Source organism: Pinus tabuliformis, chromosome 6 (genome assembly GCF_031772625.1).
Source record: "Pinus tabuliformis cultivar Carrire ecotype Pingquan chromosome 6, CPIR1, whole genome shotgun sequence".
Lineage (NCBI taxonomy): Eukaryota > Viridiplantae > Streptophyta > Pinopsida > Pinales > Pinaceae > Pinus > Pinus tabuliformis.
The window spans coordinates 1461915241-1461928939 of record NC_142292.1 but is presented as its reverse complement, the minus strand read 5'-3'; positions in this window follow the sequence as shown (position 1 = coordinate 1461928939).

The following is a 13699-nucleotide window of genomic DNA, read 5'->3' as shown; positions in this document are numbered from 1 at the left end:
GTTCCCAACACCTAGGTACACATTCATGTGGAATCCCGATCACAACTTCTTCCACTTCCTCTCCATGTCATATAGAATATCGTCTAGAAAATATGTATTTATTATTTCCTTCTCATCCAAATAGACTCCCCTATTGGCTGAGGAAAGTTGTAGTTCTTGCTTGTGTAATGCATGAAGTTATTTCTTGTTTAACATATGCTGCCAACTGATTTGTTGAATTATATATTAGAAGACCTTTAGTGCGGATCATCAACACAGAGAAAGGTCTAAAATATGATTTGGTAACATGTTCATCATGAATTTAGGTTTAGATATTCATAATCAAACTATCAATAATAAGATATTTTTCAAGGACCACATTATTTACTACTGCTAAATTATTTATTGGCACATCAACTATTGCAACAATGAACCATGAACATGTCAAGCATGCTTGAAAATCATTGGCAACAATAGCCTATGAGTTGTATACAACAACAAACATTTTTTATATTATTCACATGAAGGTAGGCTCATATGTTTATGCCATATATGGAGAAATCTTAGTAAGATTTACATGGTATTCTATATTATTTCCTTTGGAACGACTTACCTCCAACTTGCATTTTTTTCTGCATTTTTTTCACAAGTATTCTACTACATTGCATTTGTCATATTCTAATAGTAGAGATCCTAGTAGTTAGAGAAGAAAGTAAGACATCTAAAATGATCTTGGTGTTCTAATTGCTAGACTTGCTTCTTTGACTTGGTCAATCTATGCATTTGAGATTTTTTAATTTGCAAATAATAATTTGTTCCTTGATTGTAAACTTCTTGCTACTAATTACAAAATTCATTTGTCTAATGTACAAATCAAAAGGAAAGTACGAGGAGAACCACCATTTGGGAGAGGTCTACATGAGAAAACAAATCTCACCAGAAACCTCAATCTGCCATGACTTTTGTTTCCCTTTGAACTCTACTTTTGGGAATTGTTTAATTAGAATGCCTAGTGTTCTTGTGCATGTCATGTATGCCCATCTTATTATGAATTAACCATTACTAGATTTTTTATGGTTTTGATATTCTCCATGTCACTTTCATGCCAGAACTCCACAGGGACATGGATCGGAGAAAGGAAAAAACACCTAATTCCAATTCTACTATTATGTATATACATGGAGTTCAATTCTAACAATATTATTTTAAATACCAGAAGCATTTTATAAAAATCAATGAAATTCACTGCTTCATTTGGTAAGACCTTTGGGAAGCTTCAGAAACCTAAAAGATTCTATGTGAATTATGTTTTGACGATAGAATAAAGCTTCATGAATAGAGCAAAGAATTTTGAAGATGAACTGTCTATGTAGTGTTTCTCTTTGAACAAGACCACTAGTTGCAGTGGATTTCCAATAATTATAGTTGTTTATCAAGCTTCAACAAAAAGCTTATCCTTTTTTGATTGGTTATTAATTGATGGATTTGTTATTTCTACTTGTTGCTCTTTTTTGAAGTTTTGTGCTAACTAGTTTTAACTAATTGAGGATCAAACATTGGTGGTATCGCTATAAAATGTAAAATTATTGTTTTTGTTGAATCAAGTATTTGTTGTAAAAAATAAATCGACGTGTTATATCTTGGAAATTACAAGTATGGTAAATATGGGAAAAATATTGGTGATTTGCATGTAAATCTGCAAAACATATCAAAACTCACTTATTTTATCTTTTCATTATAATGATCACTGATGTTTTGAGTTTTTGTGATTGAGGATGGCCATAAGTGTTCCCTCAAATTTGAAGTTTGGTGTTGGAATTCAGTGTGGATTTTCCATTCAAGAATCATATAGAAACTAGAATTTGAAGGTTACAATCCAAAATAATCTTATTTGGGGGATTACTGGTGATGATTGCTATATAATTTTGATGTTGGAAATTGGCTCCAAATCATAGATAATATATTGTACCATGGGCCAGGAACATAATGGTAAGGGAATTGTCTTTGCAATTTATCCACTTATACTCTAGTGATCCATAAATATAAGAAAAACATTGATAATTTGATATATACTAGTTGGCTTATTCATAAGTGATAATGGACCCAAATAGTTGTTCTTATTTGAAGAAATGCTCATTAGACTTGGGAATTCTTGACATCATCAACCTCCAACCCTAGACTTATTCACTTAGCCTTATACATTATCCCATTATATACATGTATACGAGGCTATCCTTTTATTGTATTTTTTTAACTTCATTTGATTTTATTCTAGACTTAGCTTTGACATTTTCTAGGAGTTTTGTTTGCACTCCCACATATAAGTAATCCACAGATTGAAATTTTTATCATGTAACTTAGTTGGCATGATTGGGCCTAAGGTTTCCTTGAAGGTTGAATACTAGTTTTACTAAGGTGTTATTTTCTATGGTGACATTTTATTTACTTTTTTTATATAGGTCATTTGGCCAAATAGTGGACACTATTTCCCAACTCAAGAAAACTTGTTCGAGTTTCTTGATTTTATGCGGAAAAATGGAGTTGACAATATTTCTAAAGTTGAGGTATATATCGTATAAATCCTTTATAGTCTACTTTAGTTTATATAATTCCATTATTTATCGTCTTTCATGTCTTATACTCTACATTGTATCTTCTTTCTTTTCCAGAAAAAGGAACTCAGTATTGATGGTAAGAAGCAGGAATTGAAGAAAGGGGAGAACAAATATAACACTAGAGTGACAAAATGAAAATTAAAGAAAGAGAGAGAGAAGAGAACTAGTCTAGTGGTACCCATAGAGCCAATATCTCACATAAGACACATGCATAGAGACTGATGGTCAAGTCTTCAAAGTTGGTGAATTCACCTACAATGCCTTGGGAACACAATGATAATGTTTTGAAGTGATGAAATAATATTTCATGTGTAAATTGTACTCCAACCAATATTAAGTTGGAAACTCATATTGCAATACTTGACAATTTTATATAATATAATTTATGCGGTTGAAATTATTTGTAGTTGTACTTCATATTATTTAGTACTGTAATTAGCATATGTAACTTTGCATTTTCATATTAGATGAACATGTACATTGTATGCCATTTTTTTTTTTAATTTAGTTGCAAAATCATACTAATTAATTTATGTTGATTAATACTAAAAACATAAAATCAATCTAAAACTACTAAATTAGTAGTTTATAATGAACACAAATAAAATAATTATATGACTAAATTGGTTGCTTATAATTATTAATGAAAGTAAATGAAATGAATATAAACAACAAGAGTAGCCATTTATATAATAAATATAAACATATTAAAAAAAGGTAAATGACTACTGCAAATAATAAAGTTGTGATTACAAATTAGGACTAAATTTTGCATATATAAAACTATTAGTAGCTAATTTATAGTATCTTATAACATGACCAAAATTTAGTCATATTTCTTTGCTCATTAATTGGTTTCAAATGTTGTAGTGTAGGTGAAAGAAAGAATGCAAAGAGAGAAATCCAATGTAGATGGCTAGTGATAAAATCATGTACACTAAATTCCAGTAGAATTATGGAGAGACAAAGGGAGCGAGTTTAGAAACCATGGAGTGCATTTTAAGATCTTCATTCTCACATATTGCATACACCATTTGTCCTATGTTTTGATGTAGGTAAATCCGACATAGAAGACTAAGTTCCAACAATTACAATTACATGATTTCTAAGAGGAAAGAAACACATATGAAAATGATAAAAAAAGACATAACCACACACTCCACATATCAATGTTTGGAATCATCAAAACATATTCATTAATATTCACAAACAACACACGCCTCATAAACTTTAAGGCTTGCAAAACTTTCAGAAATTACAGCCTCTAGAATGGAAAATTGATCCCCTAATAATAATTTCTTCATACATTTTTATAGGGAGAACCAAAACAAGAACAACTTACAAAAAATATATGGAAATTCTATAGTTGTCTAAATTGTTCAGTTGTTTAAGTGTGTAGCTAGTCTAGATGTCCCAATTATTACATAACATACTTGATTCCTCCTTAAAAATAAAATATTTTCAAAATTGCAAAATGACAGTGATCTGGCATGATTTCCAAATTAGGAAAATATCCATTGTTGGCTCACTTGATCTCTTGAGGTGGACCCAGGCTCTACTATTCAAATTGGAGTTGGGCTAACAAACTGATCACATTCTGCCATAGCACTTGATCTAGTGCAGGATCATGAAATAAAGTTTCATGTATTATCTTCATATTTGGGAGTTCTGTGTATAAATTGGGCTTGATAGTGAACAAAGTATTTACCTACCATAGTAGCTCTAAATCCCTTAGTAGATAGTTCACTATAGTCCCACCCTTGAGAGTGATAGTATTATCATGAGAGGAATCCACTTTACTCTTGGCTTCTACCAATAAATGGTCATATTGATCCCATGGGACTAGGTTCCCTTGGAGGTCCCAACAGCTAGAAAAACCTCTTCGGTTTCTCTGATAAAAAATTGAATTGAACGCATCCATCAATTGTGCTAGATCATGCAAACACTCCTCAACTTTGGTCGTTGATGGTTCTTTTTGGATTACTTTGGTAATTTACATAACCACCCCTATCATGTCACTGATGTCCATGGATCTTAGTTTACTAGTTGATTTCTCAATGAGATATTTTGTAAAATTCTCTATACTTTTCACATTTTTTATATATTCATTCTTTGGTGATAGGATGAAGCATTGAGAACTTGTCACTGTAGCCTTTTGTTCAACAACTACGTTCACGCGCTACCATATTTTCTTCATTTCAAAAAAAAAATCATTCCAAATTAGTTGCCTAGCTTTCACGAGGGACATGTTTCCCTTCAACCTATTCTTCAATTCTTTGATCTCATCTTATGCCACCTAGTACTTATTATTAATTTTTCCCACACTTGCCTAGGTGGACTTGATTTATTCCTCTTTATTTTCCAGCATTTACTTGGTGTTGTCCAAGTCAATATGAATCTTCTTAAGCTCACTCTCTGACAATTGTATATCTATGAGAGCCTTGCTTAACTGCTCAATGGTGTTTTGTGGGTTGTCTAGCAGAACGATGGAAGAGGTTTGAGAATCAATATTTTGTTGTTTCTCTGATACCTTCATTTTGAGGGATACCACCTCGTTATTTCTTCCTATCAATTCCTTGGCTAGGATTTCCTTCTCATTTTCCACCTGAGCCAACTCTTTAGTTTGTACATGTTCTGCAACAGGCATTTTAAGTTGCTACTTCAGTGACTGTATTTATAACTCTGAGCCTTTAATAATAGCATCTATCGAAACCTTATCACTTGGATCCATTCCTAGATTGATAATTAGTTGCTTTTAGCCTTTGTTTTGGAGTTGGAGGGCTCTTGAGTTGGCCTTATCCTGCTTTATTTTAGTAGATTCCTTTTCCAACACCTTCTCAACCTTGTTGATGGTCAAGGATCATTTTTGTAGCTCCTTATAAATAGTCTCCCCTGAATAGGTCCATTGTTCTAAAGTGTGGTCCAGGGGGGGAGGGACTGAAATTAAGGGTGATACAAAGAAAATTTAATCTGATTTCTTTCCAGGTCCATGGAAACCAAGAGTGTAGTCTGATATGGCACTGAATGGTAGGTCAGCTATGACAACATATCATCCTGAATTTCTTGTTCCTCTCCTCTTTTAGCTTCCTTTCCTCTATTTTAGGGCCTGTTGTTGATGCACTTCCAATTGAACTTCCGATTGCTACCTTAGTCAACTAGCGGTGGCAACTTGTTGGGGACCCTCTACTTACACTTGGAAGCCTAGTTGGTTTAGTTTCTTCTTACTCAATTTGACCTCAATCTCCTCCTTTGTCTACTCCTATAACTTTTGTTTCTTGGTTGAGGATGCATCCTCCATCACGGTATTTGTCGTCTCATAAATAATCCTCTGATGAGTTTTTTCCTTTGTGGTTGGTGTCTCGACTTCCATCTCTGTATTGATGCACCATGAATCAAGATTAGCCTTCCATTGTAATTCTAGTTTATAGTCATATTCATAGGTAGAGGCATTAATCTTGTTCCTTCTCCTATAAATAATACCATGAGGATCATAATGCCACACCTGTCCTACTTGAAAGCTCAATTCCTTTAACATAATTTCAACTTATTAGAAAACTTTTCTAGAGTTCACAACAAAGGGACCTACAGTCATGGGAAGATTGAACATATAACCCTTTTTGGCAAGGACCAAATGGATTTGGTTTGTATTTAGGATCTTCCTGATGAACTCCACAGAAAAAATTAGCATGGCCATAAATACAGGGAGCTTGTAAGGAGGCAATTTAGACGCATATACCTTGATTTCAGTGTAGTCTTCAAACAAGTACTAGTCACCCACCTTAGCATCCTTGTTGAGTTGAAGAATTCATTTCTGTTGGGGTAATATTATAGGAGGAGAGACTTTTTTTTATAACTTTGTGGCAATGGCCATGAAAGTGGAGATAAATTGTGAAAACCCCTCATTGTTAGGTTTCTCCTTTAGATACTTTTCCTAATCAAACAAAATTTTTCTTTGTTTATGGGTGTGTACAATGTTGAGACGTATTGAAAATGCAACAAGAAAGTCTCAATTTTGGTTCTTCCTTAATGAAATTGAGGAAATTCAAAATTCCACATTAAAAAACAACTTGGAGGAGTTAACTGAGGTGACATGGCTCTTCGCACTCAGTTAGGAACACTCAATTCAAGTTGATGAGTTGAACTTCAGTTTTCTTGAGTTGATTCCTAAAAATTAGGAGTCTATCTTAGTTAATTCGAGTTAGGGGTATGAAGTTAATTTGATTTCAAGTATTCCTAAATTTTAGGAGCCTAGGTTGAGTTAGTTTTAGTTGTAGCAATTTAATTCAAATAAATTGAGTTACAGTTAGATAAACTAGTTCTGACTATTAGAGGAACTAGTGGAGGGTCAAGTTATGGAAGTGGAACTTCAACCACACTTTGTGATCACCCTAATAACTAATCAATCAACCTAAATTAGCTCATACATGTAGAGAACTTGAGTTACCCAGTTGAGATGCAGATTTCAAGGTAGTGTACTATCCATTATAGCATATTACAATGTGTACAGGTGATGGATGCAGTCAAAGGAAGGACCTAGAATAATTGCACAATCTAGACGAGGGAATGTCCAAATTAATAGGGGCCTATTTCCTAAAGGAACAATGCAAGGAAATATGAATTTGGAGGGATTGAAATTGGCTAAGTGTTGGCTATATATAGTCAGTCAGCCAGATGGATAGACTATACACTTGCAGGTTGTGCTTGGGCTTGAGAAAGCATATTTATTTCATCTCTATTCTTTGATTAAGGAAATAAAAATAGGAAGGGGTTTTGATTCGTTACTTTCCCCTAGATAAATCTATGTGCATTTTTTATGTTTCCTTTTGGCATGTCTATTATTTTTTTTCTAGATGGTGAATTAAATTCCACATATCAGTAAAGTAGCTTCGAGCCTTGTGATTTAGTAAATTTTCATGAGAAATTTTGAATCTACACATTAATTTCTACATGGTATCAGAGTTGGACTCATAGTAGAGAATATATTTCGAAGTTGTCATTGTAGGAGGTTTAAATTTGAAGATAAGTGTAGCAAGATTTCTTCAAAGCTAAGAAGATGGCTTTCAATGGACTAAGGCTAGAGTATGATTTGGAAGACACCTCATATTTTGATGCATGGAAGGACCGCATGGAAGCAGTATTTGATTACAATATGTTGCTATAATACATCAAGATAGATGTTTTAGAACCTCAATCATATAATTCTTATAACCTTTCTTAATGGAAGGAAGGAGTGTCTAAGACGAGGATAATCATATTGGAGAGAATATGGGATCATATTGTCTCCAATCTCAACAGAAAAGAAATTTCGTTCGCGATGTGGCAAGAACTAACATAATTATTCAAGAATAGTAGATACTATAGGAAGTTGGCACTCAAGGACAAACTTTGAAGTATCAAGATGCAGAAGAATGACATAATTTCGTATTATCTGAGAAATTTTACACAATTTCGTGATGAACTTGGTAGCTCTAACCATTTTGGGCATTCCAAAGAGCTGGCATAGATATCAAGATTCGCTGAATGGGAGGGAAAAACTACCGAGTTGGCAGTGCTTATGTTCCGACCCGGTACAAGAGAAGATAAGGTGGAATACCAGAGACTGGAATTCATCCAAGGGAGAGGATGGCGAGAACTGTGACTTGGATGGAAAGGCAACGAACGGGAAAGGAAAGAAATCTCAATCTAAAGCAGAATCTAGTCAAGGGGGAGAGAAGAAAGACTTGTCCAGAATCAAGTGTTTTAACTACCATGAATTTAGGCACTATGCCACAATGTATCCACATGTGTAGACAATAAAGAACACGTCATGAGGAGTAGTAGGTGAAGCTCTAGCTTCACGGTTTTAGCTTGAGTTTACTCTAATTGTATGCATGGCCAACATAGTGATGGGGAGTGTTTGGCACTTGGACATCAGCACCTCATTCCATATGACGAGGAATAGATAATTTTTTAGTGACATGGAGGAGAAAGGTCTCCAGATGAACATTGAGTTTAGATAGGATGGAAGGTACAACACAGCCATGATTGATACAATCACCTTTTAGAGGGAGTTTGGATCCCCTCTTAGATTCAAGGATGTGATGTTTGTTCTGGGTCTAAAGAAGAATCTTGTCTCCATCTCAGTTTTGGAAAACCATGGTTATGATGTGATCTTGAACAAAGGAAAGGTATTCCCAAGACACATATCCATGGGAAAGGTGAAGCAGATCAGGGTTCGAGTCAAGAAACTGTATGCACTTGAGGTAGAATATGCATGCAAATACTTGAGGACTAAGGCAAAGACTAGATATGTTGTGGTTGAGAGGTAGAATGTTAGATCTCTAAACATGCACCCTTAGAAGAATCCTCAGGAAGTTGTGGAGAAGCCACAAATGGAGAGGTGGAGAGGAGGGAGTGTGGAGACATCCACTAAAGAAAATAACTCTAGTACTGGGATAGTTCGAGCAAGGTGGTAGAGGGAGCACATGCAGATTTACCTCTAGGAGTGAGGTGGAGTGATGTAGATTCTTAGTCCAAGAGTTGCAGAAATTTGGGTAGGGTCCATTGAGGTGTTCTCCTCATGGATCATTACCTTGCTACGGGGGCCCATAGTATTTAATAGAAGGAGGATCAATGTCATTCAAATACTCGGGAGTGCAAAGGATTGTTGACATCAGAGCTGGAGGCTCAGTAGCAACAAAATTTTCCCAGTAGACACTTGCAGACAGTTGATTCAATTTGTTTTTTATTTATTTATGCTTCTCAGTTGCAAATGTTGCAGTAGTAGCAGAAATAACAAGAGGTGTTGCATGCAATATATTCCACGGGTGCACGATAAGAGTGGTTGATAATCCCTTTCTTAATGAGAAGGAGTGTTGAAAATGCAACAATCTCAATTCTTATTTTTCCTTAATTAAAATGAGGAAATTGGAAATTCCACATCAACATACAACTTAGAGGAGTTAACTGAGGTGACATGGTTCTTGTCACTCAGTTAAGAACACTCAATTCAAGTTAATGAGTTGAAGTTCAGTTTTCTTGGGTTGATTCCTAAAAATAGCAGTCTAGCTCAATTAATTCGAGTTAGGGGCATCAAATTTAGTTGTGTGCAGCGATTCCTAAATTTTAGGAGCCTAGGTTAAGTTAATTTCAGTTGTAGTAATTTAATTTAGTTAAATTGAGTTATGGTGATTTAAACTAGTTCTAACTATTGAAGGAACTAGTGGAAGGTCAAGTTGTTGAAGTGAAATGTCAATGACACTCTGTGATCATCTAGATAACTAATCAATCAACATAAATTAGTAATTCATGAAGAGAATTCAAGTTACCTAGTTTAGATGGATATGTCAAGGCAATGTACTATTAGTTGTAGCATATTCCAATGTGTACATATGGTGCATGCAGTCAAAGGAGGTACCTATAATAATTGTGCAATTTAGAAGATGGAATTTCCTAATTAAAAGGGGAATATTTCCTCAAGGAACAAAACAAGGATTTAGGAACTTGGAGGGCTTGAAAATTGGATAAATTTTGGCCAAATTCAGTCAATCAGGAAGAGGGATAGACTATACACTTACAGTTTGAGCTCAGGCTTGAGAAAACATATGTATTTCATCTCTATTCTATGATTAATGCAATACATATAGGAAGGGGTTTTGAGCAGTTTCTTTCCCCTAGATAAATATTTGTGCATGTGTTGTGTTTCATTTTTCATGTCTATGATTTGTGTTCTAGATGGTGAATAAACTTACGTAGATTAGTAGAGTAGCTTCGAGTCTTGTAATTTAATAAATTTCATGAGAAACTTCAAATACACAGATTAATTTCTATAATAGCTAAGTAATTAAATTCCTCCATATGACTGTAAATGAACAGATAAACCAATATGGAGTAGTATCTGAAGTAGGAGGCTAGGTAGTATTAGTTACAGTGGAACTTGATAGCCTGTTGTGCCCTACAACAACCCCCCATTTCATATCATCTGTATTCATAATAATCAACATATGAAATGGGTCCCTTTTAAAAAAATTAATTGGCATTAATGAATTTGTTCGAAAAAGGTATGATAATCAAATGGGTTTGTGAATTGAAGCCTCTTTCGAATAACAATGTTCCCAAAATAAAACAATCTTTTGTTATTGCGATAAAGCGATCACAAGATCGCATATCGCAATAACAAGAGAGACGCATTTAAATGGCACTTTGGTCTTTGCCGATGCGATATCGCTATCGGCGATCGGCGGTATTCGATGCATACACAAAAAGAGCACATATCTTACACCCCGATGCGACGCTATATCGGCGATCGGCTATCGGCACTGCCTCTTGTGGGAAAACGCTTTAAGTTATAAACCCCGACCCGATGCGATATCGCTATCGGCCGTCGGCGGAATCCCATGCACTCTCGCTAGGCGCTCAGGTCTTTCCCCGATGCGATGCGATATCGCTATCGGAAGTCGGAAAATCACTTAATATGCATCTGGTAATGTGTTCACGCGCTAGTCTGATGCGATGTCGCAATCGGCATTCGCCAAGACTTCTTTCAAACGATAGTGTAACTCTTTCCCCCGATGCGATGCAATATTGTTGATCGGTAATCGGCATTCTCAAAAAGTGATTGCTTTGAGCCTTAAAATTATATTTAAATCCGGTTGATAAAGCGCAGATTCCAAAATGCCGTTAAATGCAGGGATAAGGTAATGCATGCGTATTTAATAACTTTGCCCCTTCGATTAACGAATACTTGCGTCTAAAGCATTTTCATATCTGTTGCACGCGTTAGGGGGTCATTTAGCTGAATAACAGTGTAAAGGTCATTTAATGGGTAGCAGGCCTTAAAAACACCATTAATGCATATGCGATCTCTTACCAGTGATTGGATCCGCAGCCACCTTTTGAAAATTAATATCGCCACGCTTCAAGTGATATATATCTTTCCCATTATGCTTTATCTTCATTATTTCTCGTGTTACGATTTCTCTTGCATTTGTGTAGAGTTCGTTTGTTGAGAAAAGCCTGAACATGATGGGGAAGAAACACAAGAGGACTGCTGGTTCCACTGCAACACCTGTTGCAGGTCAAGCTGCTACAATTTCGAAGAAAGGCCTAATCTCGGACACTACGTGCACTGGTCTTGCTAGGACCACATGGCAGGGCACATATAATCTGTTAGAGGTCGAGCAACCACAAAAGGTAGTGACAAAGGCTAGTGTGGATGTACTAAGGAAGTCTGATGCAACTCTCAAAGACTTGGCCGACTCCTTTTTACACAGAATAGCGGCCAGAGAGCAGGTCCTCCCTTACACAGATGTGGTGCGCTGGGCAATTGAAGAAATCCCCATCACTGATAGAACTTTTCATACAAGGGATGGAAGGATTTTCGGGTCGTTCAAGCCTGATGACCTGAGGTGAATGTATCATTTGCCTGAACCGGAGCTAGTCTATAACAGAGCCTTCGTGGAGAAATTTGTAAAAGAAAATGAATCACCATCCGAACCCCTCCGAGATTGGAGGCAGAACCCAGCCAAACACAAGCATGAAAGTTCGGGTAAGTACTCCAACGTTTCTTTGGCTTCTCCCTATTGCTATGCGGGGATTATGATGTGTAGATTGTGGGGATTACATGACTCCGTTAATATCAATATTGACATGGTTCCCCTAATGGAAGCGGCTGTCAATAGTATAATTATGGATTGGGCCACTATTCTTTCTGATAAGCTGGTCGTAGCTATTCGTGAATTTAGAGCCAAAACTATAGTCACCGAAAGGAAAATCCCGCCATTTTATTATACTTCTTACATTATGGATACCCTGTGTTTTAATTCTGAGTTTCCTGTCCTCGGTTGGAGATGGACCACCCAAGATCCAACACCCATTCATTTATACCATCAGAAATTGTGGAAGTCCTCTTACAAGGACCATTTGTACCAAGTTTGTAATGGTTTCATGGTGCCCATTTACTATTCTATTTATGACAAACCCATTCCCAGAATTTCCTATGAAGCTTCTTTTGACTTACCAGCCGTAGCAAGTTGGTTCGGGGAAGAGCATTTCACCTATATCAGAGTTTTTGGGAGTAAGGCTAGGCCGCATGTCCTCCCTTTATATATCCCAGACAAACTGTTAGCCCGGGAAATCTGCTACCAGATTATGGCCGAGAGTGTCACACAAACTCTCAAAGAGGAGAAGAAGAGAGGTTGGCCCTCTTTTCCTTTGAGAATTGGGGTTTTTACTCTCCTTAATTACAAGCATGCAGAAAAAGAAGCGACAAAACTCCAAACCTTATCCCTAGCCACTATCCCAAACAGACTCTATGATCTAAAGCAAACTGCCTACACTGCCCTAGAACAAGCAAAATTGACAAAAGTTGATCATCAAGAAGATATGTTTTATGACCTGTTCGGAGGTGCCGATACAATAAGTCAAACCAAACAGCTTGCCAGAATGAAATATAGCGATGAGGCGTTGACTGAGTTTAATAAACTTAGGGAGCAGAGGTTGCAAACTCTGCCTCTAGATTTATTATCCACAACCCCAGCGTCTTCCTCAAGCGAGCCTGGTCGGCAACAGATACATCCACCTCCTATTACAACTAAAGAACAGGATAAACAACAGGAGGAAAGGCAGAAGAAGCTGCAAGCTGAGAAGCAAAGAAAAGAGCAAGCTGAGAGGCAGAAAAAGGAGCAGATAGAAAGGCAGCAAAAAGCACAAAAGGATCAAGAGCAGAGGAAGAAGAAGGAAGAAGAGAAACTAAAGAAAGAACTGGCAGATAGGCAGAAAAAGGAATTAGAGGAGCAACAGCGGAAAGCGCAAGAGAAGCAGCAGCGGAAAGCACTTGAAAAACAGCAGAAGTTAGAACAAGAAAAAGAACGGAGCAAAGCCCCTACAGAGCAACATAAGCAAACCTCCACCGATCCTGAATTGATTAAACAATGGAACCAATTCGATTCCATTATCAGTGGTAAGGAAGGCTCCAAAGACACAGACACCTCTAAAACAAGCGATGCGCCCGATACCACTTCTTCTCAGGTTCTAGGAGGAACCAGCGGCCCACCCATTTCACAGGATGTCGAGGTAATCAATAAAGACCCTTCCGATCAAATTGTTCTCCAGGTGGAAGAAATTCC